Here is a 24,997-nt window from a genome sequence, read left to right as displayed (position 1 = left end):
TCTTTTCTCCATTGTATATTCTTGCCTCCTTTGTAAAAGATAAGGTGTCCATACATAGGAGTGTGGATTTATCTCTAAGCTTTCTATTTTGTTCCATTGATCTATATTTCTATCTTTGTGCCAGTACCATACTGTCTTGATGACTGTATCTTTGTAGTATAGTCTGAAGTCAAGCAGGTTGATTCCTCCAGTTCCATTCTTCTTTCTCAAGATTGCTTTGGCTATTCGAGGATTTTTGTATTTCCATAAAAATTGTGAAATTATTTGTTCTAAGTCTCTGAAAAATACCATTGGTAGCTTGATAGTGATTGCATTGAGTCTATAGATTGTTTTGGGTAGTATACTCATTTTCACTATATTGATTCTTCTGATCCATGAACATGGTATATTTCTCCATCTATTTGTGTCAGCTTTGATTTCTTTCATCAGTGTTTTATAGTTTTCTATGTATAGGTCTTTTTTTTCTTTAGGTAGGTTTATTCCTAAGTATTTTATTCTTTTCATTGCAATGTTGAATGGAATTGTTTCCTTAATTTCTCTTTCTGTTTTTTCATTATTAGTGTATAGGAATGCAAGGATTTTTGTGTGTTAATTTTGTATCCTACAACTTTACTATATTCATTGATTAGCTCTAGTAATTTTCTGGTGGTGTCTTTAGGGTTTTCTATCTAGAGGATCATGTCATCTGCAAACAGTGAGAGTTTTACTTCTTCTTTTCCAATCTGGATTCCTTTTATTTCTTTTTCTGCTCTGATTGCTATGGCCAAAACTTCCAAAACTGTGTTGAATAGTAGTGGTGAAAGTGGGCACCCTTGTCTTGTTCCTGACTTTAGGGGAAATGCTTTCAATTTTTCACCATTGAGGATAATGTTTGCTGTGGATTTATCATGTATGTCTTTTATCATGTTGAGGTATGTTCCTTCTATGCCTGCTTCTGGAGGGTTTTAATCATAAATGGATGTTGAATTTTGTCACAGGCTTTCTCTATATCTATTGAGATAATCATATGGTTTTTATCTTTCAATTCGTCAATGTGGTGTATCACATTGATTGATTTGTGAATATTGAAGAATCCCTGCATCCTTGCATGACAAAGCCCACTTGGTCATGATGTATGATCTTTTAATATGTTGTTGGATTCTGTTCACTAGAATTTTGTTAAGGTTTTTGCATCTATGTTCATCAGTGATATTGGCCTATAGTTTTCTTTTTTTTGTGGCATCTTTGTCTGGTTTTGGTATTAGGGTAATGGTGGCCTCATAGAATGACTTTGGCAGTTTACCTTCCTCTACAACTTTCTGGAAGAGTTTGAGTAGGATATTGTCATTGCTTTTCTTCCAAGGAGCAAGTGTCTTTTAATTTTGTGGCTGTCGTCACCATCTGCAGGGATTTTGAAGCCCAAGAAAATAAAGTCTTTCACTGTTTCCATTGTTTCCCCATCTATTTGCCATGAAGTGATGGGACTGGATGCCATGATCTTAGTTTTATGAATGTTGAGCTTTAAGCAGTTTTCATCAAGAGGCTCTTTAGTTCCTCTTCACTTTCTGCCATAATGGTGGCATCATCTGCATATCTGAGGTTATTGATATTCCTCCCGGCAATCTTGATTCCAGCTTGTGCTTCATCCAGCCTGGCATTTTGCATGATGTACTCTGCATATAAGTTAAATAAACAGGGTGACAATACACAGCCTTGATGTACTCCTTTCCCAATTTGGAACCCATCCATTGTTCCATGTCTGCCTCTAACTGTTGCTTCTTGACCTGCATACAGATTTCACAGGAGGCAAGTAAGGTGGTCTGGTATTCCCATCTCTTAAAGAATTTTCCACAGTTTGCTGTGATCTGGTAAGACACCAGAAAGGTATAAGGCATTGCCTTATAGGGGCTTTCATGCAGACAAAAGCCCCTCTAAGGATCTATAGGCCATGCCTCACAGATGCTCTCATTTGTACAATAGGTTTCTGAGAATTTTAAGGCTTCTATAGTAGCATCAATGGAAGTCCAAGGTAGAAAAGGGTTTATTTAGAAGAGATTTGTTGTTTGGTTTTTCCTTAATGGCACAAAACTCAATAAGATTCATAGAAAACCCACAAAGTTGTTTGTTTTTGTTTTTTTTTTAATAAATTGTGCTGGTGGAAGCAGTGTGAGCTAAGACTAAAAGGAACAGAGACAGTGCAAAATGAAATGCAGCTTTTGAGTCCCTAGACTTCTGTTGGTAGGAAGCAAACTGAGAAAACCACTCAGCTGTATTTTATGGGGGAAAAGGACACACAGAATCATATCCAGGGAGCAATATTGGGTCCTAATAATGAAATTGGCAAAATTTACCAACATTTGCCCAGCTGGATTCAGAATATCTGTGGACCAATGATTGCTTTATATCTCCCATTGTCTCCCATTTGAATGGGAGAATTTCTATCAATTATCCTATGCCCGCACTCCCACTGGATGTTGGATATGGGAGGCAGACAACTTGCTCTTTAGTTCACAGGTCTTCAAGTCAAGTGGAAAGGTCTTCAAGGAGCTCTATCCACATCATTGCATCCAAGGAGCCTCATCTGTACCTGGACCTGGGTCATGGTATTGAGCCTGATCCTGTAATGGCATAAAACTTTGGGAGGTCTTGGGAGGGTAAATCTTGCATGCAGGAGGGAAACAAATTGTTGTGGCCAGAGAGCAGACTTGAACTATCGTATTTTTTTTAATGGCAACAACAATACATTCCCCAGTCCATATGCTCTTCTGGAACTTTCCAATGCGTCCATCAAGAGGTGGAATCTAGAGACTTCCTTGTGGTCCAGCTAAGACCTTAGCTTAGCCCAGCTAAGACTCTGGGCTCCAATGCAGGGGGCTTGGGTTTGATCCCTGGTCAGGGAACTAGATCCCACATGCCACAACAAAAGACTCTGCAAGCCACAATGAAGGCTGAAGATCCCAAGTGCTGCAACTAACACCTAACAGAGACAAATAAACATTTAAAAAAAAAGAAAAAAGAGGCCACCATTAGTCAGTGGTCTCAAAATACATTTTTTTTAAGGTGGAATCTATATTCAATACCCCAGAACTCAGGTTGGGCTTCATGGCTGCCCAAACCAATGGGAGTACAACAAAAATGACACTGTGTTACTTCTGAGGATAAGCCACAAAAATACCATACATTTCTACCTTGATTTCTTGGGATGCTCACTCCTGATATTCAGCTACCATGCTGTGAGGAAGCCCAAGCAGCCTTTGAAGGGGTTCACATGAAAAGGAACCAAAATTCTCACTCCACTGTCCTGGCTGAGGTCCTAGAGCCAACAGCACCAAAACACCCATATGAGTGTATCATCTAGAAGTGGGTCCTCTCAACTCCACTGAGCTGCCTCAGCTGAAGCCCCACAGAGCAGAGACAAGCTGAGTCCTGTCCAGAGCAGAGACAAGCTGAGTCCTGTCCAAATTGCTGATTCATGAGAAAAATAAATGATTATTGTTTTCTCAAGCCACCAAGTTATGGGTACTTTGTTACACAGTAACAACCTTTGTCTGGAGCAAAGAGGTTAGCCAAGAAAATATGAAGCATGAATACAGATATTGCTTCAGCCAACTATGCTCTGCTATGGTCTTATGTCAAGTGCATGGAGAATCTCTTGCTTCTTCAGTAGGGATTCTCTGTCTCCACAACCTTTCTTTTTATTGCTTTGGCTTTAGGGTCTTTTATATACTATTTTGAAATACTTCTAGGTAAGGTCTCTGTTTATTCATTACTGTTTAACAAACTAACCCATAACTTGGTGGCTCCACAAAATTTATGGCCTGTACTATGAAAAAAACAAACAAACAAAAAACACAAAAAAAGCCAATGTCAAAGAGTGAGGAATTATTCCAAATTAAATAAAAATTGAATATAATATATGACCCAGAATTTTGTTTTGCTATAGCAGACACTATTGGAACAACTGACAAAATCTGAATATGATCTGTATAGTAGACAGTACTTGTGCATCAATGCTAATTTCCTTATTTTAATCGTTGTCCTATGGTTATATAAAAGAATGTTCTTATTTTTAGGATATATGTGCTGAGGTATTTAAGGATAATGGAACATCACGGCTGAAAGTCTCAAAGAGAAAATGATAATAAAATGTTAATGTTTGGGGAATCTGGGTAAAGGATATGTAGCAATTCTTTATTTAGTTATTGAAACAAAAGCCTGAAAATATGTCAAAATAAAGAATTTTAATTTTAAACATAAAAAAGAGAAAGACTGAGAGAGGAATACTTTAAAATGCATAACTTCTGCAAGTGAAAAAAAGTCATAAAGTTAAAAGGCAAAGTTAATAGTTAAGGACATTCCCTTCTGGGTGTACATAGAAAATAACTGAAAGGAGGGACTCAGACACATTTGTATACCGTGTTCGCAGCAGCATTACTCACAATAGCCAAAAAGTGAAAACAACTCAAGGATTCATTGACGGATGAGTGGATAAACAAAATGTGGTATATGCCCATGGTCAAATATTATCCAGTCTTAAAAAGGAAGCCCTGACACGTGCTACACGAAGAATGAACCTTGACGACATTATGCTAAGTGAAATAATCCTGTCCACAAAAGAACAGATATGGTATGATTCCACTTATGTGAGGGTCCTAGAGTAGCCAGATTCATAGAGATGCAAAGAACAGAAGTTACCAGAGGCAGTGGAGAAGGAAATGGCAACCCACTCCAGTGTTCTTGCCTGGAGAATCCCAGGGATGGGGAAGCCTAGTGGGCTGCCGTCTATGGGGTCGCACAGAGTCGGACACGACTGAAGCGACTTAGCAGCAGCAGCAGCAGGGCGGTAGGGAAAGTGGGAGTTAGTGTTTGATAGGCATAGAGTTTCAATTTGGAATGATGAAAAAGTTCTGGAGATGGATGGGGATGGTCGTTGCATAACAATGTGAATGTACTTAATGCCACTGAACTATACACTTAAAATGGTTAAAAATGGTAAATTTTATGTAATGCATATTTTACCACAATAAAAAGTGAAATAAAATAACAAAGACCATTAAAAAACTGGAAAAATATTTGTAATATATTTGCAAACATAACTGCAGTGCATTGTCAATTCTTTTTTGCATGGGAAAATGATTGGAAAATGCAATGCCAAATAAGAAGGATGAAGAAGAGGAGAAATACAAAATGGCCAAACAGCACTTTGGAAATATATTCAATCTCTCAAGTAAGCGGTTTTAGTGAGTACATGGGATAATATCATATACAGCTGGTGAGTGTGTAGATGAGCATCTTTCTGGAAGGCAATTTGGTTCTATGCATCGTATCTTTTTAAAAAGTACCCTACAATTGCACTACTGGGAATTAATTCTAAAGAAGTAGTCAGATAAGATACAAGGATAGCAATGCAGAATGGCTTATATACAGACAAAAATTTGAATCAACATAGAGATCCAGGAAGAGGGGGGTTGTAAATGAATGCTCCTACATCCATGGACTGCAGTGCAACCTTTAAAAACGATGACATTCTGCTATATTTATTGACATGCAGAGGTGTCCATGACATATTTTAAGTGTAAAAAAATGCAGAATAAGAAGCAATATGTTTAGTGTGGGGGTGGGGGGTGCATGTGTCTGAATACATTAGAAGCCGAGAAGAAATGTTAGCCTTGCTCATTTCTGGCTGGGGGAACTCCAGATACTTTCTTCTTCTTTATACTTGTCTGCATTTTCTAATTTTTTTTGGCTACGAGCATATATTACTTCTACCAGAAAATTTTAGAAAGACCTTTTTTTCACAACTACAGAAAAGCACAGATGTGGTCCTGGCTGGAAACCAAAGATGCTGTTATGAATCCCACTGCTGTTCTCATCTGGGGATCTCAAAACACATCACAAAACATCTGCTGAGGTCTTGGCAGACCCTGAAGGTGTCTTGGTCAAAGTCGCCCTTCCTGAGAGTCTCCTGGAGGGTAGTCCCGGATCCCTGTCCTTCTACTGAGCTGGCTCGTGGACATTCCTGAGGTCCTCCATCACCTGGAGCAAGTGAGCAAAGTTCCAGGATCTCATTCACAGCCCCTTCCATTGCTTTCCAGGGCGCTGGGCTCGCTAGAGCACCTGCTTCACCGCTTTCCCCTGCCACTCATGCCTCAAGCTGATGACACACCACAGCCCTGAGGAGAGATGGTCACATCGTGGCCCCCAGATGCCAATCTTCTCTTGGACACTGGACTGCTGGGCCCTGGTAAAGCTGGGCGCCCCCATCCTGGACATCTGGGGTATCTCATCAAGGGTGTCGCAGGAGGAGCTTGGCTCAGGGACCCAGAAAATGTGGTGCATCCCAGAGCAGGTTCTTATTTGCCACGTGTGGGTTATGAGTTATGCAACCTGGCTGGTGGCCTTTTCCTTCAATTTCTTTGCCTGTAAAATGGGTACACTGGACTCCTCTCTGGCTTTGCATAGAGATGAAACAGAGACAACGATAGAAATAATACCGTTAAAGATTATTTTAGCTACTACTCTCCAAGACCCTACTATGTACCCAGCCCTGTGCAATACCCGCACAGATTTCGATCAGCTCATCTTCACAACGTCATGAGATGGGGTCTGTAACTGTACCCACTTGACAGATGAGGAATCTAAGGCTCTCAGAGGTTAAGTGAGTGGCCCTTATCTCGCAGCTAGGAGGCAGTACAGCGCAGGCTGAAGCTTTAGCTGCCTGTCTCCTGATTCCATGCTGAGACTGCATTCTGCTCTGCCCTTTCTCTCCCCACCTCTGGTTTGTTTCTTCCTTTTGTTCCTCTTTCCTGACTGAGCAACCCTAAAGTGAAGCACTGTCCTAGGCATGCAGAAGGTGCAGGGTGGGGGTGGGGGTCTGTTGATATCTGTGTACCCTCCTGCCCTCAAGGAGGCTGCAGACTACAGCCTGCAGACAATGAAGCCTTCCATCCTTCATTGTTCTTAAGAGCATAACAATGGGCTGTCCATCCACATGGGACCACAGGAACAACTCACGTGACTTTTGCACAGTGGAAATCTCTGCAGCCATTACCAAGGACAAAGTAGCGGCTCAGAGAACAATATCCAAGATACGGTGTTAAGTGGAGTAAGCAAGAATAGAAAGGAAGGTTTTAAGCGAGCCCATTTGATTTGATTGATTGATTATCGTTATGACAGTATTCTTTTTAGTGAGGTAAAATTCACACAACATAACATTAACCATTTTAAAGTGAAAAATGTGGTAGCATTTAGCACACTCATGATGTTGTGCAACCACTGCCTCTACCTACTTCCCAAACATTTTCATCACCCCAAAAGGAAACCTTGTTCCCATTAAACAGTCACTCTCTTTTGCCTCCTCCTCCAACCCCTGGCAACCACTAACCTGCTTTCTGTCTCTTTGGGTTAATGTATCCTGAATATTTCATAGAAAAGGAATCATACAATCTGTGGCCTGTTGTGTCTGGCTTCTTTCACCTCATGTAATGTTTTCAAGGTTTGTTCACGTCATAGCAGGTATCAGAACTTTATTCTTTTTTATAGCTGAATAATATTCCACTGTCTGGGTAGGGCTGTTTGCTCATTTATCAGATGAGAGACATGTGTTTTTTCCCCACCTTTTGGCAACTGTGAATAATGCTGCTATGAATGTTTGTGTATAAGATTTTCTTTGAGTCCCTGTTTTCAATTTCTTTGGGTATACATCTAGGAGTGGAATTGCTGGGTCACAGAGAAATTCTATGTTTAATTTTTTGAGCAACTGCCAAACTCGGAGAAGGCAATGGCACCCCACTCCAGTAGTCTCGCCTGGAAAATCCCATGGACAGAGGAGCCTGGTAGGCTGTCGTCCATGGGGTTGCTAAGAGTCGGACACGACTGAGCGACTTCACTTTCATTTTTCACTTTCGTGCATTGGAGAAGGAAATGGCAACCCACTCCAGTGTTCTTGCCTGGAGAATCCCAGGGACAGGGTAGCCTAGTGGGCTGCCGTATATGGGGTCGCACAGAGTCGGACACGACTGAAGCGACTTAGCAACAGCAGCAGCCAAACTATTTTCCACAGTGACTATACCATTCTACATTCCCACCAGCAATGTGCAAGGGTTTCCATTTCTCCATATTCTTGCCAGTACTTTTATTGTCTGCTTTTTCTTTATAGCTATTCTTAATAAGGCAGTATCATTTCCCTAATGACTAATGACACTGAATATCTTTCCATGTGCTTGTTGGCCGTTTGTATACCTTCTTTGGAGAAATGTCTATTCAAGTCTTTTGACCATTTTTTAATTGGGTTGTCATTTTGTTGTTGAGAATTCTCAACATTTTGTCATTTTGTTGTTGTAAGAATTCTCCATTTGGGTTTTAAGGACATGCCTGTCTATGTATGTCCCTTCATTCAAAGCATTCATAAATGTTTATCAAGCACCTACTAAAGGTCAGTCACTGTAAAGTGGCAGACAGGATAGTTAAAGATGCTTGCTTAAGGACTTCCTTGGTGTCCAGAGGTTAAGAATCCACCTTCTAACGCATGAGACGCAGGTTCAATCCCTAGTCAGGGAAGTAAGAGCCCACATGCTGCAGGGCAACTAAGCCTAGGTGCAGCAGCTAGAGAGAATCTTTGTGCTTCAATTAAGACCCACTGTGCCTATAAATAAATAAATAGTTTTTTTTTAAAAGGTGCTTGCTGATAAGGAGCTTCTGGTCTAATAGGGAAAACAGAAAAAAGGAAGCAAATAAATAAAACAAGATCTATTCAAATTGTGGTAAGTGCTAAGGATAAAGTAAAGTGGTCTGATGGAATAGACTGGGAGAATAATTTCTGTACTCAGTGTGGCCAGGGAGGCCTCTCTCTCAGGAGGGGAGAGTTGAGTTGAGACAGAGAGAGAACAAAGAGCCAAGATCTGGGATAAGGGCTCAGGCAATGAGAAGAGTTGGTGCAAAGGCCCTGAGGCCAAATGACTTTGCTATATTTGAAGAACAGCAGGAAGGCCAGTTTGGCTGGAGCAGAGTGAGCATGGGGAAGAAAGATGTGTCAATAAAATCAGAGTTGTGGATGGGGGCTGGAGCACTTCTTAAATCTGGACAAAAGCTGGACACATAAATAGATTGTGGCAACTTCTGCAGTGATGCGGACCTTTCCTTTCTACTGTACAGATTCCTCTTGTGTTGTTTTTATTAAAATCAAAAATTGCTTTTGTGAGAAAAATTATTATAAAGAGCAATGCATGCCCAATATAGAAAATTTTAATATAGAATCACATAAAGAAGAAAATTAAAATAAAAACTACCCAGATGGCCAGCCCCTAGAGATAAGCCCTCTGGTAGGGATTTTATTTCTCCTCAGAAAAGGCAATTTCATATCAAAGAGCATGTCTTCCAGCCTCTGTAAGTTGCCCTGGAGCCCTCAGAAAGGCCCTCTTAAGAAACAATCAGATCTCACATATAAAAGCTTTCAAAGTATGTACAGTCTTCAGTCCAGCATTTCCACTTGTAGAAGCATATCTTAATGACATAATTGGATGATTGGACAATGTAAAAATGTTACAAGAATGGTGACTATGTCACTATTTATAACTGAGAAAAACGGAAAACAGTCTAAATGCCCATTAAAGGGGGAAATGGTTGAATAAAATATGGAACATCCATACAGTGGGACATTCAACAGCTGTTACAATAATGAATCGATATTTATTGACAAGGAATGGTCTTCTGGTTGTATTATAAAGCAAATAAATGATCATGAAACTTAATGTATGGAATGATCCCCATTTGTTTTATTTATGTATAGGGTATATACCTATATATGTATTTATGCATTCCCTGGTGGCTCAGATGGTAAAGAATCTGACTGCAATGCAGGAGACCCAGGTTTGATCCCTGGGTGGGGAAGAACCCCTGGAGAAGGGACTGGCAACCCACTCTGGTATTCTTGCCTGAAGAATTCCATGGACAGAGGAGTCTGGTGAGCTACAGTCCCTGGGGTCACAGAGAGTCGGAAACGACTGAGTGACTAATGCTTTCACTGTATGCTTAAAAGTAGAGCACAAAAATATACACCAACATGTTTAATTGTTATTTCTGAGTAAAGAAGTTACAAATGATATTTTTCATTATCTAATTTTTCCACAGTAAGTGAATGTTACTTTTACTTTCAAAACTAAATAACATCCTAGCTTCTTCTCCAGGCATCCTCCATTTCAAGTCTTTGCTGAGATGTCATTTTCTCGAGGAGCCTTCCAGACCATTTTAACTTGCCCCCATAGACCACTCTCTCTTGCCTCTTAACTTGCTATATTTCCTTTTTATTTCATAGAACTTATCAACTTCTAACCGAATTTGTAATTTGCTTATTTATTACACTTATCATCTATGATCTCGCATCCCCCACCCTCAGCCAACAGGTCACCTCCCCTGTTGATTCCCGGAGCCTAGAACAGATTCCCAGGCTTGGAGCAAAGTAAAGTGAAAGTGACGTCGTTCAGTCGTGTCCGACTCTTTGTGATCTTATGGACTGTAACCTATCAGGGTCCTCTGTCCATGGGATTCTCCAAACAAGAATACTAGAGTGGGTTGCCATTTCCTTTTCCAGGGGATCTTCCCAACCCAGGGATCGAACCTGGGTCTCCCACATTGCAGGCGGATGCTTTATCATCTGAGCCACCAGGGAAGCCCCATTAGAGCAGCGTAGGAGCTCAATAAATACTTGAGGAATGAATGAAATAAAAGCACGCAAATGGTTTTCCTGCACGGATACTTTTGTCCTTGCCCTTCTGGTTTTCAGAAGTGGTATGGATGAGACATCTGGCAAGCCTAGTGAAGGGCTGGAGGGAGAAAAGATGTCCTCTCGGTTTCCACATTCCTGCCCCCTTCACTTGCCTGCGAGCAGAGGTAGCTGCGCTGAGCCCTAACGTAGCACCGCCCCCTGCCGGGAAGTTTGAAGAACTGCAGAGCTCTGCTGTGACCCCAGACACGTTTGAAAAATGATGAAATCCGGCAGTTTGAAAGAAACCAGGTAGAAAAGTTATGGGGTGAAGCCCCCATGTTTCCTCTGGCAACCAGATAAGCCTGTGGAGGCCTTTTTTAGGCTGGAAGAGGGGTTGAGAAGGAAACGGGGTTCACTTTCTCAGCAGTGGGGTCCTGAGGAGTCCTGCCCCAGGCAGAGTTTCTCTCTCAGGGTGGAAGGATTGCTCCTGAGAAATTTGGCTCAGGCTGACGTTGGTGGATGGGCCTCCCTGGTGGCTCAGTGGTAAAGAATCAGTGCAGGAGACGCAGGTTCGAACCCTGGGTCAGGAAGATCCCCTGGAGAAGGAAATGGCAACCCACTCCAGTATTCCTGCCTGGAAAATCCCATGGACAGAGGAGCCTGGCAAGCTACAGTCCAGGGGGTCACAAAGATTCAGACACAACTGAGCAACTAAACAATGACGACCTTAGTGGATATCAACCGTAATTCAAAGTCAACTCTCCAGGGATCTTTTTTTTTTTTTTTTTAAATTTCCGGCTTTCCTGGAGTTAGTTCAAGTACAGGGTTTTTCTCAGGTTTTGTGCTTACCATATGTTCTTTTTCTCCAACCCACCCCACAAAAGGAGAATTTCGAATCCAGTTTTTACCCAGACCTTTAAACGAATGCGCAAGTTCAGTTACAGAAAGAGGAAGTGGAATGGTCAAGTCTGCTTACTGGCTTAGCGTTTTTATGGAGCAGTTACCTCTAGCCAGGCAGGGTTCTAGGTGCTGGGTATACAGCAGAGAAAAAAACAGAAATCTCAGCCGTCACAGGGTTGATATTCTGGGGAGGGGACAGATGCTTCACCCAGAAATAAATTCAAATACCTAATTTAAAACTGTGCTAAGTGCTCTGAAAAAGAATATGGTAAAAAAGAGTAATGGGATAGACTTTGATTTGGGGAAATCCACAAGAACAAGATATTTAAATTTGAATTCTGCTGCCAATAGTCAGGGGCCATCTGGGGGCCTCAGTCTTTCAACCTTGGCAAAATACCTCCCCAGAGAACAACAATTTGCTCATTTTAGTAACTGTTTGCTCTACAGCAAAGAGTATCGCACAGTGGTCTAGGATCAGAATCCTGGCTTCAAACCCTGGCTCTGCCCTCTTCTTCTTATCCACCTCCCACCCAGCACCATAGAACAGGGGATGGACCTGTGTCCCTGCATTGGAAGTGCAGATCTTAACCACTGGACCACCAGGAAAGTCCCTGCCATCTTCCTTAGTTTCTACTGTTTGGGGCCCATAGAGTTATTATATGGAGAAGGCAATGGCACCCCACTCCAGTACTCTTGCCTGGAAAATCCCATGGATGGAGGAGCCTGGTGGGCTGCAGTCCATGGGGTCGTGAAGAGTCGGACACAACTGAGTGACTTCACTTTCACTTTTCACTTTCATGCATTGGAAAAGGAAATGGCAACCCACTCCAGTGTTCTTGCCTGGAGAATCCCAGGGACGGAGAAGCCTGGTGGGCTGCCGTCTATGGGGTCGCACAGAGTCGGACACGACTGAAGCGACTTAGCAGCAGCAGCAGCAGCAGAGTTATTATAAGGACTTAATAAGATAGAAATAAAGCAACTGATACAGTACCTGGCAAGTAGTCAGTATTTTAAAAAACACCAATTGTAATTGTTAAAGGCTCTGAGAAGTTCTGCAACTGAGAAGCCATTTTTTCAATTTACCACCTTCACTAATTTAAAAAAATATTTATTATTTGGCTGAAGCAGGTCTTCGTTGTGGCACATGGGACCGTCTTGTTGTTGTTGTTTATATTTACTCTTTTTTTTTAACTTTTTATTTTGTATTGGGGTATAGCTGAATAAGTGTTGTGATAGTTCCAGGTGAACAGCAAAGGGACTCCATCATACATATACATATACATATTTCCATTCTTCCCCAAACTCTCCTCCCACTCACATAACGTGAATGTAACTCCTCTCCCACATAACATTGAGCAGAGTTCCCTATGCTATACAGTAGATCCTTGTTAGTTATCTATTTTAAATATAGCTGTGTGTATATGTCCATTTAAACTCCCTAACTATCCCTTCCCCCAGCACCAGGGATCAAACCTGGGTCCTCTGCATTTAGAATGTGGAATCTAAGCCACCAAACCACCAAGGAAGTCCCTAGAAACCTCTTTAACTAGAGTCATTCTTCAGCTATAGAAAATTTTTGTTATATTTTATATTCCACTATATATTTGGGGGGAAAATTATTTCAGCTTTTTTGGAAGGAGTGGTAAGCAGACATTCTTCACTGCATTACCCCAAATCATTTGCCATCTTTTTTCTTGCTAACAAAACTCTAAGTTCAGGATTTGACCAAAGACAAAATAATCCTCCAATGGTGTAAGCTCCTGCTAATGGTCTTCTGCAACCCAAAGCGTACCCCATGCATCTAGGGGTCCCAGGTCTCTGTTCAGAACTAAGATCAACCTGGCTTTCTCCATTTGTGTTAATACCTGCATGTTCACCCTTAGGACAGTCTCTGGGCATTGTTACAGGCAGAACCAATTCCTTCCCTGAGGCCTATTCCCTCTGTAAAATCATGACTCACCTCAGAGACTTTTGTTGGCCTCACACCTTCATTCCAGAATGAATTCCATGATCTATTCCTCTTTGTCTTCTTCATCTCTCCTGTCTATTTTTGTCCTTTGTAAAAAGCCCTGGCCCCTGGCTGGGATACAGAAATATTAGCACACACTCCCCCTTAATCCCTCAGGCTCCTCTTCCCTTGTCCAAAGTCACCCAAGACAAGAGGGCAAACTTAGCTTTCTCTGTCTGACTTTTCCTGGGGAAACAGAAGTACTCCATCGTGTGTCCCAAACTCTCCTGTTCCCCTCAGACATGTAACTGAAGGACCTTCTTTCTGTCTCAGAGGACACATACAAAGGATGAATAGCAGATACATGGCACGCAGCATGCATACACGACTCCCTAATCCAGCACCCAAGGCAGACATTGCTAATCAATCACAGTACCCTGTTTTTATTAAGCCAGGAGAGCCATGCTCAACTGAAGTTGATAGGCGAGATCCTTAACCCCTCTGACATGGATGGTGGTAAGGGATAAAGAGCAACATCCACACTCAGCTCAAATAAGATTTCTCTGATGCCTGTCACTGTGATACTCTTGGTGAGCCAAAGGGGACCCACCTTGCCTGAAGTCTTCCTTTTATTTTTGAAGTCTTTCTTTTAAAAATATTTATTTTTTTCACCACAACATGCAGAATCTTTAGTTGTAGCATGTGGGAATCTAGTTCCCTGACCAGGGATTGAATCTGGGCCCCCTGCATTCAGAGTTTGGAGTCTCAGTAAGTCCCTGGCCTGAAGTCTTGGACAGGACAGGTGTGAGGACTACAGACTTCAGCCTCCAGAGACACTGCATAGGAAGTCTGTCCAGGCCTTTTACACATGTTTTCTGGACTCACTCTAAGACCATCCTCAGTCCCTTTTGAATTCAGTTCCATAGAACAAGTCTACAGTGATCACCTACTATGTGCCAGGACTGAGGGCCCTGGAAAGATGAATGAATCCTGGTTTCCGATCTGGAAGGTTCTGGAGAAAGAGAGAGACTAACAGAATGATAAGCCAATGCAGTGAATGCTGCAATAGAGCATTCAGCAAATACTGACTGAGTGCCTACTGTGTGTCAGGCACTGTGCCGAGTGCCACGGGAAGATGGTCAGCAAGATAGACAAGGTCTCTACGTCGTGGAACTACAGCCCAAGCAGGGAGTCAGTGCTTATCAAATAATCAGACAGAGGAGTGTGAAAAGTGACTGTGATTAGTGAGGGAGAGAGGATTCCAGTGCTAGCAGTCTTCACCTGGGGCACTGGGGAAGAAGGAACAAGTTAGTTAGAGAATAAGTAACTGCTAGGTAGGCCAGTGGCTCTCTAATGGAGACAATTTTGGACCCACCCCTAGGGGACATGTGGCAATGTCTGGCAATGTCGTTTTAAGTATCTCTGTTTGTTTATTTGGCTGTGCTCGGTCTTAGTCACAGCATGTGAGATTTTTGGTCTTTGTTGCAGTATGCATAATCTTTAGCTGCAGCATGCCAACTCTTACTTGGGGCATGTAGGATCTAGTTCCCTGCCCAAGGATTGAACCTGGGCCCCTTTGCATGGAGTGCAAAGGAGCATGGAGTCCAAGCCACTGGACCCTCACGGAAGTCCCATCTGGCAACATCTTTGATTATTACAACTGGGTGGTATCTAGTGGGAAGAGGCTGGGGATGCTACTCAGCATCTTCCAACCCACAGGTCAGCCCCCAACAACAAAGAATTATCTGGCCCCAAATGTCAATAGTACTGATGACCTCACTATTCCCCACCTCCAGCCATGGCAGAGAGATTGAGGGTGTCAGTTCATCTCCCTTGCCATCTTCAACTGAGCGTGGCCATCCTGGCTCACTGAGAGAGAGTGCTGTGATTGACTGGCAGTGTCTGCCACGGGCACTGGATTAGGGAGTGGTGCGTGCATGCCATGTGCCGTGTATTCGCTAGTCCTGCTTTGCAGGTGTCCTCGGAGGACTGAGACAGAAAGTTCTAAGGCCACGCAAGGTGACATTGAGAAACTCTGATTTAGATAAAGAGAGAAGGGAAGAAGGGTCCAGATAGATGGAAGACTCTTTGTCCTAAGAGAGTAAGCAACAATTTAAAAGAATGAGTGGACATAACTGGCTTTGAAAAAGGTTCCCCTTGCTGCCATATGGCAAGTCTGTGGAGGGTCAAGGACAGGAAGCAGGGAGGCTGTTGGAGTCATCCTGGTGAGTGGCCACAGGGATTTGATCAGGACGCTGTGCACACCTTGCAGGGCTGAGCTGAGGGAAGACAGAAGACTGGACATGAATTCACAGAAGAAGTTTTGAATTCTGGTTTCCATTTGGGGTTAGACATTCTAAATATTGAAGTAAGGCTGTCTTTAGGGTTAAATGACCATAGGACTGTCTTTCACCTAAAATGAGCAGAAAAGTCATGCACAGAAAACTCAACTTTTCATCCAAGGACAGGCATAATTTACCCCAGAAAACAGGACTTAGGAAGACATTGGAAGGCAAAATCCAAGCTGTGTTTTGTTCAGTGTTATCTTAATCAAGCTGAACGGCACCCCATGAGATTGGTGTTCTTACCCACCCATTTCACAGATACAAAAAGGGAGGTTCCACAAAGAAGAGCCACTTGCCCGCCAGGAGCCAGGCAGCAAGCAGCAGAAGTGGCATTCTTCCCTCTTGACTCCAAGTGTCCCTCCTTCCCCACAGCCAGGCCAGGAGACAGCGGGAGGGAAGACAGAGGGTCGGTGGACTTCAGCACTCCTAGGCATCTGCATGCTCTTCACTGGCAGAGAACCCATCTCCCCCAGCGTCGTTGTTGATGTTGTTTAGCTGCTAAGTCATGCCCAACTCTTTGTGACCACATGGACTATAGCCCAAAAGACTCCTCTGTCCATGCAACTTCCCAGGCAAGAATACTGGAGTGGGTTGCCATTTCCTTCTCCAGGGGATCTTTCCCACCCAGGGATCAAACCTGTGTCTCCTGCATCGACAGGCAGCTTTCTTACCACTGAGCCACCTGGGAAAGCTCCATCTCTCCTAGCCTCATAATAACTCTCAAGATCAGTGGTTCTAACCCTTGCATAATTTCCCCCCACAGTGGAGAACTGGCTGCATCTGGAGACGTTCCTGGTTGTCACAGTCTGGGAAGGGGTTACTCCTGGCATCTACTGAGTGAACACCAGGAACACTGCTCAATGTCCCGCCATGCACAGGACAGCCCCTATCCCATTTAAAAAAAAAAAAAAAAAAAAAAACTACCTGGCCCCAAATATCGAAAGAGCTGAGGCTCAAGAATCCTGCTCCAGGATCAAAGCCCTGTGAATACCCATGGCTGTGCCGGAAAGGTGCAGGGGCCTCAGCCCTGCAGAGCCCTGTGAGCTGAAGACATGCTGAAAGGTCCTTCACCCAAGAACCCTGGGTCGGATGACTAATGAGCCTGGAGCTCAGCCTTTATACAGCTCCAGAGCGGGGCGTAACTGACAGGTTCGGCTGTCATGATGCTACGGTTTCAACAAAGGGGACTTGGACAGGCGGGCAAAGGAGTGTGGAAAGGCTGGTGGGGGAGGTCAGGGCAGCAGCTGTTGCTGGAATCTGGGCCTCACCGAAAGGAACAATGCCCCCAGAATGCCAGGCATGCCACGGAGACAGCTGAGCCTGCGGGGCGGGCGGGCGTGGGCAACGGGCATCTGAAGGGCACCAGTAAAAATGGAATTGTCTGGGTGCCTTGGTCCCCCCACGCAGGCAAGGCAGATGACTGAGGGCTAAAAATACCAGGAGAGGAAAAGCCACCAGAGGCTTGTCTGGCTGCCTGCGACTGGGTCTGACCTCTAGGCTCTCTGGGGGTGGTGAGAGCTGGGACCTGGATCCCTACGCCCCCAGACTGGATAGCAGAGTGAGGAAAACTGCAGTGGTGGAGTCTGGCATGCAGGCTTCAAATGTGCCAGGCACTAGCAGTGAGGCCCTGGAGAGTGACTGCTCTTCTCTGAGCCTCAGTTTCCTCATCTGGAAAATGTGGCCAATACTAGTACTCTCCTCCCAGGGCTGTGAGAATGAAATAAGATGACGGTTAAAGCTCTTAGGTCACTGTCTATCACATGAGCGCTAGATAAACAGGACAATAATGATTTCTCTGGGGACCTCAGTTTGGGGAGGTCATGGGACAGTGGCTGGGAGGTGGTTACGGTGGGCAGGCCTGCTTTATCCAGGCCTTATTATCTACCCCCAAGAATCCAGCCCAGGCGTTAATGCTCCCTCCAGACCCTGCACTTCCCCCTCATGTGTGTCCTTCCTCCACGAGGAGGCTTCATTTCAGCAACGCAGACATGTCCAAGGGTCACAGCTCACCTTCCCCCAGCACCTCTGCCTGAGCGTGAGGTGGGGGCTGGAGTAGGAAATGAGCTGGAAAGATAACCAGTAGTAACTCCTTTGTATGTGCGTGCATGTGTGTGCACACACACACACACACACAGGTACTCATGGTGCACATACTCTGTGCAAAGCCATTCACAGGAATTCTACGAGTTACCATGTGGATGGCTCTTGGGACAGTACCTGGCACAGAGCAAGCACACAATATATGTTAGTTGCTATCCTTAGCATCTCAGTGATCTAGTTTTACTTTTAAAACAGTCTTCTAAGGTCAGCTCTATTGTTTCCCCTCATTTATAAGTAAGGAATCTGAGGTTCAGGGTAGTTACGTCACTTTTCCAGAGCCCTACAATAAAGGGAGTGAAGGAGCTGACCTGGAATCCCGCTTTCAATCATTGTACCACTCTAGTATGTCAGGGTCAAGTGGTAAAAGATCTTAACTATTGGACCAAAGAGGGCAGTGTTCTTCCTCAGGTAGCAGGGAGCCATTGAAAGTTCTGAAACATGTAAAGTTCATCATCAGAGTTGGGTATGTCAGGAAGTACTGGAGTGGGGGTATATAGAAGGCATAGGTGAAAAGGCAAGAGAAGAGGGGCCTCAAACAAATCAGGATCTAGTACCATATGCCAGACCTAGGACAAGATTTAGAAGAAATGATTTGCAAGACATGATTGGAGCAGAACAGATTTATTTGCCAGTGGGACAGAATCAAGAGGGCTGAAGATTTTGGTTTGGTTGTTAATAAGCAAAGAGTTTGGCTGAACGAGAGAAAAGAAATTAAATTCATGCTTGAACATGTTATCTCTTTTACCCCTCTTTTTCCCCTCTCCCTGGACACAGCTGACCTCCAGTGCTCTGGAAAAAGAGCTGACAATTACTGAACACTTATTGTGAGCCCAGAGCATTCCAGCACTTTGCAAGTATGAGTTAACTCATTCAAACCTCATAAGAATGCTTGCAACACTTGGACATTAGGGTCTCTATTATCCCCGTGTCACAGATGAGGAAACTGAGGCTGCTTGACCAAGCTGCGCTCACTGCACAGAGGGTGCCCCTTCACTGTAGCTGCCCCATCTCTGCTGGGTACAGAGCCTGTCTACCCAGGTCTGACTTGCTGGAGAAGCCAACTTCCCCACCTGGTGGCTCTCACTGACGCCTGGGGGCCCATGACACAGGGAGATAGGCTATCACTTGGTGACAGAGCCCATCACCCACCCGACTTTGGGCTGGCAGGGCCTGGTATGCCTTTGTTCTATTGGTGATGGCTGACTTCACCACCCTCCTTAAAGAGGTATTACGCCCAAGGCAAGGCGACCCACTAGACCAGTTTGCTTTCAATGATAACATGGTAAGCACATATATGTCATTTTCCTGTGCCAGGTTTTGTCCTAAATATTCATGTGCTTAATGCTTTAAATTTAACGCTTTCATTTACTGATATTAATGTATGTATTTGTTTGATCCACTGAAGTTTTATAAAACAAACACACAGAGAAGAGCTTCTTTTTCACCTTATGAGGAATATAAAGGCTTAGACTTGAATTCCAGGAGCTAAAGAGGAAAAAGTACTTACAAAGGGGATGAGTTAAAAAATACCCCTAGCCAGAGCTGGATTAAAACCTTTAAAAGACTCAAGAAGAGCAAAGACGCTAACTCCCACTACCTCATATGAAATGCAAGATAAAAACAGTACGGAACGGTCAGACCAGCGTAAAAACATCTCACGATGTTCTGATTTTCCCTGTGGTGACTATTTTAGTCCTTTTTAAAAATATATCTAATCCTTTCCCCCAAAAAATTTTGCGGGTTTTCCTTTGTTTTGTCAGTTGGTGCTCTGAATGTGTATTAAGTGTGTCTGCTGCATGACCTGGGTCTGCCTCCAGCCTCTCGCTCAGTCACAGACAGGTGGACAAGCATCTCATCCCCATGGGTGAGGAGAGGGTGGACAACGTTTCAAAAGGCTTCAAGGCACATCATGGAGTAGAAAGATCCAGGTGGCTGGTGTGTGTGTGTGTGTGTGTGTGTGTGTGATGATATCATTCATGTGAAAAAGTATATTAGTATGTGCATGATATGATATTAATACAAAAAAGTACAAGTGTGTGTGCCAGTGAGAGCGATTGAGAAAGGGAGAGGGGAAAATTGAGATGCAATCCTGAAATAGATCCTGGAACAGAAACAAGGGCAATGGTGGAAAAACCAGAGAAACCCAGATGGAGTCTGGAGCTGAGTCAATAGTAATGCACCAACGCCAGTTTCCTAGTTTCGACCAAAGTCCCAATGACAACGAAAGATGTTAACATTAGGGAAATTGAGTGAGTGGGACCTCTTCAACTCTTCTATAAATCCTAAAGTTAAAATTTTATTTTAAAAAAGTCTGGAAGGAACTTCCTGAAGTTCTAGAATAGCAGAACTAATCTCCGATTGTTGTGTTCTTTAGTCGCTAAGTCGTAGCTGTCTCTTTTCCAATGGACTGTACCCTGTGGACTGTACCCCACCAAGCTCCTCTGTTCATGGGATTTTCCAGGCAAGAATACTGGAGTGGGTTGCCATTTCCTTCTTCACTATATGTGTGTGTGTGTGTGTGTGTGTGTGTGTATTGTTGTTGTTTAGTTGCTAAGTTGTGTCCAACTCTTTTAAGACCCCATGGACTGAAGCCTGCCAGGCTCTTCTATCCATGGGATTTCCCCAGGCAAGACTACTAGAGTGGGTTGCCACTTCCTTCTCCGAGGGATCTTCTTGACCCAGAGATCAAACCTGTGTCTCCAGAACTGCAGGCGGATTCATTACCGCTGAGCCATAAGGGAAGCCCTGTGTGTGTGTGTGTGTGTGTGTGTGTGTGTGTGTGTGTGTGCACGTGCACACGCACGCACATGCACATTTTATTTATTTTTTGCTAAACCTGGTAACCCCAGAGGCCCCTACACTTACGAACTCCCACTGTTCTGACCCCTAACAACAGGGATTCATTTTACCTGTTTACCCACACACTGTCTGAAAATTTAAAGTCTTAATGTTTACCTTAGAAAAATATCAGAAGCAGTGTGATCAGCAAAGTGGGAATCACAAGTTTATGTCTCCTTTATCCATCTCCCCTCATTCCAAGCCCCTGAAAATAGTCAACCCAAACAAAGGTGTTGGATCCAAGTTCAAACAGGGGCTTTGACTCTGAGACACTCCATGTCGAGGCTCCAAATGGTCAATGGAAAAGGACTGTCCTTTTCCATTTCCTTCAAGGATTCCCTCCACCAGGTTAGACCACATTTCCCAAGCCTGGGAAAAGGTAAAAAAGTTCCTGGCCCCAAGTCGGGGTTCCCAGGTCTAACATCTAAGTGCCCCAAAGACAATCTCAGTGGCTAACGTTTATCGAGGGCTCAAAACACTCTATCCTATTTGATCCTCATGACAACCTTATGATAACTCTATTATTACCTCCGTTTTACAGATGCAGAAACTGAGATTTAGAGAGGAGAAAAAAAACACTTCCTGAAATAATACAGCTGGCCTGAACTCAAACCTTGGCTTACTGGATTCCAAAACCCTGCGCAATCACACAAGGCCATCTCGAGAAGAATCAAAAGCAAACAATCCTCCTGTCCTCAATCTGGCAGGTGACCATTTCCCGGGACCTAGGGTCTGTGGTCTGCAGTCCCTCGTTCTCTGGCTCCTTGCTTGCCAGCACTGCCAAAGAAAAGTCCGATACCAATTATATTTTTTCCATAGGAGCTATATTCTTTCTGCCTAGAAATTTGTCAGATTTTCTCTTAACCCTGGAAGTTTGTGAATTTTGCCAAGATATACCTTGGTGTGTGTGTTTTTTTCCTTATCCATCCAGCATGGAGGAGCTTGGGAGTCCTTTCAATTGGCAGATTTTATTCTCCCCTTGGCTGAAGACAATTTTCTTGTGTGTGCTCAATCACGTCTGATTCTTTGCAACCCCATGGACTGTAGCCCACCAGTGTCCACTCTCCAGGCTCCCCTGTCCATGCAATTTTGCAAGCAAGAATACTGGAGTAGGTTGCCATTTCCTACTCCAAATTTTCTTGAATTATTTATTTTTGGCCCCTCCTTCTGGAATGTGTAGCATTTGCTTCTCTTTATTTCCTTCCAAGATACTCTCTGCAGGTCATCCTCCAGACCACTGTATGGATTGCAATGACCCTCCTTGTTGACAAGTCATCTAGTTAAGTTTTTATTTCAGAAATTGGCTCTGAAAGCTCCAGGAAATCATTTTTGGATTTCACTGGCATTTCTGTATGTTTGTTTGTTTCAGTTTTTGTTTTATGTAGTAAACCAATACACGGGTTTTAAAAAATAATCAAATTAACACACTGCTTCATTTTCAAAAGAGAAGACTATTATGCCATAGACAGTTGGACATAAATTCCTACTTTTCTCAAATTGAAGCTTAGTATGTACATCTCTCTCCTTAACCAAACAAAGTTTTACTGACATACATCAAGCCCTAAGAACAGGACCCTGCCCTGAGTGGGGCACCAATAAATATTTAAGTAATTCATGTCCTTTGAAATTTGGGTTGATATCATTCTTGCTTTAAAACAAAGTACATCTATAAGCACTACTTATATTTTTTCCTCTCCTCACGCCTTCTTTTAAAATCGTCAACAGGTAATTTTTAAAATTACCGTTCGATAAAATTGACCCTTTTTCATGTACAGTTCCATGAATTTTAATACACTTAAGTTTTATTGTTGTAATTAATATTACTTAGCTGTTGCTCTGTTTCCTCCTCTGCTCACTAGATGTGGAGGACAGTATAAAAGTCCTCGGAAATGTCCATGTCCCTATAACTTGTGAGTATGTTACCTTACCTGTAAGGTCCCCTGACAAAGGGGACTTTGCAGAGGCGATAAAAATCTGGAAGTGGGGAGATGACTCCCCCACCAAGATTACTGGATTACCCACACTGGCCCAAAATAATCATGGGGGTCCTCAGAAGCCAAGAGCCTAGAGTGATGTGTCCACGAGCCAAGGGGTGTAGACAGGCCCTAGGAGCTGGAGAAGGCAAGGAATGGATTCTCCATGAGACCCTCCAGAAGGAATGTTAGCCCTGCATTTTCAATTGATTTCTGACCTCTAGAACCATGATATGAATAAATTGGTGCTCTCTTAAACCACCAAATTTATGGTAATATTTTTATAGCTGCAGTAAGGAACTAATCCACTAGATTCATTTTCTGATTGTTCTGCCCGATGTTCTTCTCTTTGTCTTCTGTTCAGGTGGGCAGTTATTTTTCTCTTTGGCTCCATGGAACTTAGGTCTGATTGTTGGATACTTCTTGACCATAGGAATCCCACCAGCAGTGAAAAGCTCTCAGGCCCGGTAGAGCTGCATTCTCAGGCAAGGTGCCTTAGCTGTACCAGCATCAAGGACAGAGAAGCTTCAGCCCAGCCATGAAGCTCCCTCCCCTGATATACCCTTGAGGTTGGGGCTGAACGTACCCTTGAACGTCTACACAGACCCAAACCCCAAGTCTTCTCAGACTGCCACTCCCAGGGCTCTCGGGGACTCCCCAGGGCCAGTCCAGCTCATTGACAAGAGGGGATATTCGGTTCTCCAACAACAGAACCTAAGGTCTAACACAGCCTATGGGCCCAAGTCCTGGTGGCCACATGGCACCACAACCTACTCAAGGTGCCATGTTCCCAGGATTTCCCTGACACACATAATCCCACTTAATCCTCTCAACAGCCTTATGAAGGTGTGTGTACTATTATGGTCTCCATTTCCCAGATGAGGAAACTGAGGCCCTAAGAAACTTATCACCCTGACCAAGACCCTCCCACCCACCTTGAATTAACAGAGCCGAAACTCTCTCCCCAGCACCTTCTCCCAAAGGCCCAGTTGAATAAAATATGTTCTTAGAGGGTCCAGCTGTACAGATGCCCCTCTGGAGGGGCCTCAACCAGGGACTCTCTACCCCTACCATGCATTCTGAACATCTACTGTGGCTGCAACAAACTTTTTGTTTACCCATTTATAGCTACTGACTGCTCACACAAGTGTTTTACTGGAAATCCATGGTGTGCCTATTAGCTTGGGAAACATTTGTTCTGGTGTTGTCAGAGAATCTTGGGCAGAAAAGCTCTTTTTGCTCTGTCTGCGTGCTGGTACATGTGCGTGTGAGTGTGCATAGATGTGTGTTATTATGTGCCTCTGGACGTGTGCACAAGTGCATGGGTGTGGGTGCATGTGCCCACTCAGGTGTGTGTACCTGTGCCTGCACACAGACAGGAAAATACACTTTTTGTTATTAAAGATTCTTTAGAATCGGCTCCTGGGTAATTCTAACCCAGATGTGACTGCAGGGAGGAAATAACGTACGCTTTTTTTGTGTGTGCCATGGCAATAAGTTATTTTTGGGTTTGCACCCCCAAAAGTGAAATTTTTTTCTATCTGAGTGATCACTGCCATTTACTGAGGACCTGCCTGGGCCTCATAGTTACTCACTCTGGAAAAATCTCTTAAGGAAGGGCTTTTTATGGTTCTCACTTTCTGTGCTCAGAGAGGTAAAGTCACTTGCCCGAGGTCACACAGCGTGCCCCCCGCCCCCAGTTCAAGTGCAATTCTGTCTGACCTCCCAGCCTGAGGGCTCAATCATTCCACTCCACTGCCTCAAATTGCCTAAGGTTGAATGAAAACTTTCTAACAATCCCTATTCAGGCCCTTGACAAGGAAAGCAAAGTCTGTGTTACTCGTTTCCTTAACTACCTTGTTCTTTCCTAGGGGCCAAGGATCTTCCCATTTTCTCCAGCAACATCCACAGAGGTTTCAGCACATCAGAGCAACTGAGCACATATTGGTAGATTGATTTGGTTGATAGGATCTTGTTTGCTGGCCTTGCTCCCAGTCAGATTGCCCCTGGCATGGGCAGCCTAGGGGCTGGTTCGACACAGTGTCTCCTGCTCCCCTCGTTTCTGGTGTGAAATTCCAAGGCCAAACCATGTGGTCTGCCTTGCACACCTTGCTGTTGCCTCACCTTGCACCCCTGGCTCCCTCACTCACTCAGCTCAGGTTGCATGCTCCTTCTGCTCTGCAAGATTCCCAATCTGTCCTCCTCTGAGGCT

The 24,997-nt window shown here is 43.8% G+C and overlaps 1 long non-coding RNA gene across 2 annotated transcripts in view; it reads left to right on the top strand.

Annotated features, from left to right (window-relative positions):
* LOC121816944 (uncharacterized) overlaps positions 1-9,725 on the top strand; it is a 28,694-nt gene extending 18,969 nt beyond the window's left edge. The window contains exons 2-3 of one of the 2 annotated variants that reach the window (XR_006056675.2): positions 5,143-5,206; positions 5,787-9,725. This is a non-coding gene — a long non-coding RNA (uncharacterized LOC121816944). Of the gene's footprint in view, positions 1-5,139; positions 5,207-5,786 lie in introns of both variants that reach the window. The other variant, XR_009596871.1, reaches the window with a different exon arrangement.
* Positions 9,726-24,997: the final 15,272 nt, after the last annotated feature.

Source organism: Ovis aries, chromosome 17, assembly GCF_016772045.2.
Source record: "Ovis aries strain OAR_USU_Benz2616 breed Rambouillet chromosome 17, ARS-UI_Ramb_v3.0, whole genome shotgun sequence".
NCBI lineage: Eukaryota > Metazoa > Chordata > Mammalia > Artiodactyla > Bovidae > Ovis > Ovis aries.
This window is presented reverse-complemented; position numbering and strand designations above follow the sequence as displayed.